The sequence below is a fragment of the Corvus brachyrhynchos genome, unplaced genomic scaffold (genome assembly GCF_000691975.1).
Source record: "Corvus brachyrhynchos isolate BGI_N302 unplaced genomic scaffold, ASM69197v1 scaffold266, whole genome shotgun sequence".
Classification (NCBI taxonomy): Eukaryota; Metazoa; Chordata; class Aves; order Passeriformes; family Corvidae; genus Corvus; species Corvus brachyrhynchos.
Genome location: NW_008238633.1, coordinates 166233 through 172436, shown reverse-complemented (window position 1 = coordinate 172436; position 6204 = coordinate 166233). Strand labels below are relative to the sequence as shown.

The 6204-nt window shown below is 42.2% G+C and overlaps 1 protein-coding gene across 6 annotated transcripts in view; it reads right to left on the bottom strand.

Moving 5' to 3' along the window:
• The window catches only part of FGD3 (FYVE, RhoGEF and PH domain containing 3), a 72876-nt gene that overhangs the window by 49911 nt on the left and 16761 nt on the right, over positions 1-6204 (bottom strand). Inside the window, exon 1 of one of the 6 annotated variants that reach the window (XM_017737342.1) lies at positions 4154-4271. The exons of the other annotated variants lie outside the window; for them this stretch is intronic. The gene's annotated coding sequence lies outside the window, so the exon portion shown is untranslated. Of the gene's footprint in view, positions 1-4153; positions 4272-6204 lie in introns of those variants that run through there. 6 annotated transcript variants of the gene reach the window in all.

Sequence of the window (6204 nt, the reverse complement as noted above, 5' to 3'; positions counted from 1 at the left end):
TGGACTAGCTGAATTTACCAGAATCTCACTAGAGTGGAGGGTAGCCTGCATCACATAGAAAGGATTCGCCTAAAGGTGAAAAACCAGTCTTTGCCTTTCTGCAATGTCTTCAAAAACATGGCTTTAGCTTCAAAAGTGAAACCTACTTTCAGCCAGATTCCTATTAAGATCAAAAACCTGAAATGAAAAGCACTCTCATTCACATCAACTAAATTATTCTGGATTTATATTAATGGTATTAAATCAGGATGTGACCTTTTGAATAAAGCCCCTGGAGTCTGAGCCATGCAGACTGCAGATTTTGTTGTCAAAGTAGATTCAGATGGCACAAATCTACTTACTGATCTCTGCCACCCAAATATACAATCCCTGAATTCCCCATATATGGCTGCCAGTTGTTGCTGGTTGAAGCTTCATTAGCATTTCTACCACAAAAATCTTCTTTTCAGCAGATTTGAGACCAGCTATTAAAACATCCTTCCAGCTAAAAACAGGAAATTATAAGTACTAGGTTCTATTCAAATATAATTTCACTTACCAGAAAAATGCTGTGAAAACAGAAAAGATTGTTAGAGCAGATTAATAGATTATTGCAAATACATCATGACTGATAGAATTTGCACTGATGGCTTGGCTTTGGGTGCCAAAACCTCCCTGTGACAGCAGCAGTGCTGCCACAGGCCAGATTTTAAGGGGAAGGACTGGGACTTCTTCCTTATGAACAGTAGCTCAACACAGCCAGAAATTAAAACAGCACACAAGGGAAAAACCTGAATTTGAGAAAATTAAAAGGGCAGCATGCAGAAAACAGAGCTCAATATTTCAGCAGGTATTCACCATCGTGTGACTGGAATGCAATCTAGCAATGTTGTATTTTCTCAAAAATTGTTTCAGTGATCCAATTCCTCAGTGGACAAATCTCTGCACCTACCACAGCTCTAGAAAATACTAGAAGACCCCTCTAACCCATGCTATGTTGTTTGATGACACAAGCATTGCAGCAGTGTCAGCTCTGGCAAAGCACTGAAGTCCTGGTAGATGCCAGACATGTCCACAGTCCCCCACAGCAGCTGAAGGAGGAGAGCCACAGCTTCTCCTGCCCTCAAGCACCACATTCCTGGGGGATCCCCAGCTGATCATCTTAAGACGAGCCCAGCTACCCTATGCTGACTTTGGGTAAGGTACCAGTTACCCTAAGCATTCCCCATTCTTCTTCAACCACTGCCACAAAAAAGGACTAGCCTGTTGGTATAATTTTGTGAAGTTTCAAAAGGAATTAAAACCCAATTCCTTTTTCTTTCCTCCTGGGATTCATCGCTGTGAATGCAGGCCCAACCACCTTACTTTTTTTACTGAAAACAATGAGCTAGTGGCTCCTTCATTAGTTTCAAATGTGTGGCCCCACCAGACACCTCTTTTGTCTAGGTTAAAACCTCTAACAAGCTGCTTACAGTACTGCAAATAGAGTGTTTTGACCTTTATTTTATAAATTCAGACATAAATTTTTTTCTTCTACTGTGTAATCCTGTCAAACAATCATGGCACAGGATCCTCCACTGGTAATTACTCAACCAACACATCCATCTTGCCCAAAACTTGGCTCTGAATGTTTTAGGACTTGTGCTCAGAGGCATTTGCAGAGTAAATACTTCATGAGGTCTTATGCTACTTCCCATTAACCAAGAGGATCCAAAGTATCCAAAGGGCACAAGGCAGAAAAAAAAATTGATAAGCACCAGGAAAGAAGAGGAACTTGGAAAGACACAAGTGCCTTACACATCAAATGTAGTGCTGGCCCTAAATCAAGAATAATACGCAGGGGCAAAGCACAGAAGTGGCTTTCATTCTTTTTATTTAATTTAAACCAAGCTGGTTCTCTCTCTTCATCTTTGATGTGGCCCTTAAGGACTGCTTTTGCGCAGAAGTCAAAAATTCCTTACATATTTTTTTAAGTGCTATAAAATGACTCGTGAAAACAAGATTTACTGGATTATTTCACACGAAACTATCTGAAAGTAAAACCCAGTTTGCCAAGTGCATTACAGGTGCTACTGGGAATGGGAGATGAGAGGGACAACATAAGATTCAGGTAATCACTCCCAAGACATCTGGTTCTGCCACATGTTTCCAGAAGTGGGAGCCCGTGATGGACCCCTATTGCCTGCTCTCTGGCACCCACCAAACCTGCAGGACTCAACAAAGAACTGCCTCCTCCTTGAGTTTTGGTCCATGTTGGATAAGGAAAATTCTTCCTAGACCAGTGTCCTGGCTGTGGCCAGGACAGGGCTGATTGTTGCAGTAGCCAGGAGGGGCATGGCCGGGACCTGGAGGTTATTCCATACCGAGGGGAAGAGGCCTCTTTCAGTTCGGGTACCCTGGGGGGTGGTTGGGGTTTTGCCGGTTTCCACAGGGTGAGTGCTCGTGCATGAATCATTCAGCTCTCTTGTACCCTCTGTTATTAATATTGTTGCTGTTACCCTTTGTTTCTTACTTCATTGCTGTTTCTAGTAAGCTGCTCTTATCTCGACTCCTGATCTTTACCTTTTTTCCTCCAATTCTCCTCTCCAGCCACCAAAGGGGAGGGAGAGGGGGACGGTAGAGTGAGCAAGTGACACATGATTTGGAGTGTTTCAGTGGAACACTAAAATGGGGAATACCAGTCCTATACCACAACAGCCTTATTTGCCCAAAGTGAGGCACAAAGAGTTAACAACAGAGCTGCCCAGAGTGGGTTGGAAACGAGTCTGATGTTAGCATTTGTTGTATTACGTATGGACCCACTGGTCACAGTATTGTGGAATGTGCCAGTACCCCCCAGGTGCTCACAGCAGGCACTCCAAAAACCTGAGCATGCACTTCCAAACTCATAAAATCCTGCCCTGAGATTCAGGTTTACTCTGTGCACTCCTTGTGCTTCTAATATATTTAAACTCAAGTATTTCATGTCTGGCTTGTAATTCTACTCACATGAACAATGATGCTTATAATTCCTCTGTTCAAAACCAATCCAAGCAAAGAAGACCCAGATTATTCTTCTTTTCAGAGGTAATTTTTTGTATTATTTTAATAAAATAATAGGTATTTTAGGCTTTGGCTAAGGCAAAACTTAAACAAAACTTCTGAAATGCCTCAGTTGAGCTACAATTTGTATTTTCACTGAATTGGAAAAGTAACATCAGTTTTTCTGACAGAATTCAAAGCCACCAGGAACATCATGGCACAGAGAACTTTCTTGAGTGTCTCCTCTTATCCTCACTAACTGCACCCAGAAGAAAGTCTGTATTTTTGAAATATTTCCCTTAGACGCAGTCAGAAACTTGAAGGCTACAAATACTTTTTTCTAGTAGACCAAGATAAAATACAAGGATTTTGGGTGCTCCACTAAGTTTAGTAGTAAAGAGACCAGTTGAGCCCAAGTGGTTAAACTCCAGATCTCAGGGTTTTCTACCACAACACAAGCCAGGTAAGGATCTTGTATTTGACACTCAGTCCCTATGTAGCTATGTTCAAAAATAACCCCAGTTTAAAATAAAAAAATACCTTTTAGGTCTGTGATAGCAGCAAGAACCTGAAATGTTATGACAGTCTCTGGGTTTGGCACATCCTACATTAGCCAACCCACAGGACTTCTCCTCTAGCCCTCTGTTAGAGGAAGAGATTTTGCAGTATTCCCCTGAAACAAAGCAAGCCTACAGCTCCTTCGGCTGTTTCACACCTTGCCCCACCCTAGATTAGCTCCCAGCCCTCTCCTTCTGCTCAGCAAGGAGCACAAAGCCTTTCCCACTCTGCTACCAGGTATACCCTATTTCTTCCTCTTGTGCTGCTTTATTAACTCCAGTATTTTCCTCAAACCCACTTAAAGCTCACCTCTTCCTCCTGTCCATGGCCCAGCTGAGACCTCGGCAGGGTTGTAAGGCAGTGTGTGGTGGGGCTGTACAGCCCTGCTATAAAACCCAGCTCAGTGACACTGACAACTATTAGCTTACAATTTTCTGGCATTCCAAAACATTAAATTCAGCAAAAAAGAGTGACAGCAAAGTCATCGCCATAAGCTTTCAGAAACAGATGCAATCAAGCAAACATTATGTTTCAAAGCAAGCAAGAATCTGGCATGGACTGCGATTCCCCACCAAAAGAAAGGCATATCACTTACTTGTGCTTGAGCAGAAGTTCACATATTTTTTCTTACTTGCTTAAGATCTAAGACAACCAAAAAGAAGGAAGAGCAGCTCCTGCTGCAGCTTTCACTTCATGGGTTAAACGCCATGTTCACAGGAACTGACCTCCCCCAGCTCACTTCCGACCACCACTGCGGTTGGTGAGTCAAAGCATATAAACGTGGCAAATGCCCGTGGAGGAGCTGTGCTAAGCACAAGTCACAGGAGATTACTGCTGGGTTTGAGTTTCAAACCATCTGAAAGGCAATACAAAGGATGTGGATGGTTTAGAAGCCTGACTCTTTCTGAAATAGAAAAGAGAAAGCTAGATCATGGAATCATAGAGTCTCGGAATGGTTTGGAGTAGAAGAAACCTTAGACAAACACCATCTTCTTCCAACCCCCTTCCACTAGACCAGGTTGCTCAGAGTCCCATTCAACCTGTTCTTGGAAACTTCCAGAGATGGAACAGCCAGAGCTTCTCCAGGCAGCCTGTGCCAGGACTTCACCAACCTCACAGAGAAGAATTTCTTCCTTATATCCAACCTAAGCCTGAGCGCTTTTAGTTCAAAGCCATTCCCCCTTGTTCTATCACTACATACCTTTGTAAAAAGTCCCTCTCCAGCTCTCTTGTAGGCCTCCTTCATATTTTTATAGAGCTTTTTGCTTAGATACAGTTCGATATTAATGCAAGAACAGTCAGTAACAGCAGTAACGTCATGGAAACCAGCAAAAACACAGTTCTCAGCACGCAAACTCTCAGTCTGCTTCACAGTCTGAGAAGGGAAATGAGAAACCATAAAAGTGACAATAAATGCAATTCCACCAGCAAGGGATGGAGTTTGTTAAAAGCTTTATATCAAATGTCTTGAAAATGTTCAAAGCTTCTTCTTCCCCTATCCTGCTCTCCCATCAGAATCTCCATGGGAAACGATAAAGGACAAAGCAAAATCTAAAATTTTCGTATAAACGCTGCATTTCAGGGCAGACGCCATCTCTGAGGATCCACAGAGGAGCTGCTGCTTTGGGTTCTTACAAAAAACCACAATGTTGGCAAACCATGCCAAATCGCTCGGTCTGAGCAGGGCTGCCAGAAATTTGGTATATTCAGTCCACCTCATACCACCACAGAAATACAGACACGAAAAAAAGAGTTTTTCACAGAAAGAACCACATAGCTGAAATTAAAAAAAAATTGTGCATATAAAGCATAAGAAGGACCAATAGTTTCCCTAGACCTATAACATTAGGATTTGGGATTTTGGGATTTGGTGTACTTTTATCCTGTTCTGACTAATTTTAAATGCCTTAGATGAGGATGCTTTCACTAACAGATGTTTCTGTAGCATCTTGAGTGTCACTACTGAACATCATTAACATTGTATCTTCCATAAACCTGCATCAAGATACCCTACCTTTATTCTCATTAGATTCTCCTAAGGTACACACCTGCAAGGTAATCCTAATAAAGGCTGTGCTTTACCAGCACTGGCAAACACCTTACGTCTCTCATCATCTGAATCACAACAGACATATTCTGGAGAAAGGAGTTTTCAGCTCTGACTTCTGTTCTTCTCGAGCAGGTTTTCACATACAATTAGTAAACACCTCTTTTACACACTCATTTCAGTGCAGTTTCTGTATCTGTCATTGCAATCTTTTTTTTATTGCCCTATGCGGAACAGCACCTAATTCAGGTACCTGTGCAATGCTATTCCAACAGTCCTCTGCCTCTGGGACATTTCACATTTGATCCTGCAGCCAGGGATTTCTCCACAACTGCTTTAAAGAAATCATTACAGAATTTTAATTACTCATTTAATCTGGTATACTTCCATTTAAAGAATTAGCTTTTCAACAGACCTACATCAGCCCTTCCCTCACAACAATAAAACACACTCCTTGTCCCACTCAATGCTCCCCAGACAGGGTACTACAGCACAGTCCTCATTTTCTATCCTGCATGTAAATGGAAAAACCTCACACTCCAGACCCACATTTGTCCAGCCAGAAGCACTGCGGGCACAGTTAGTTCTACATGAAGCAG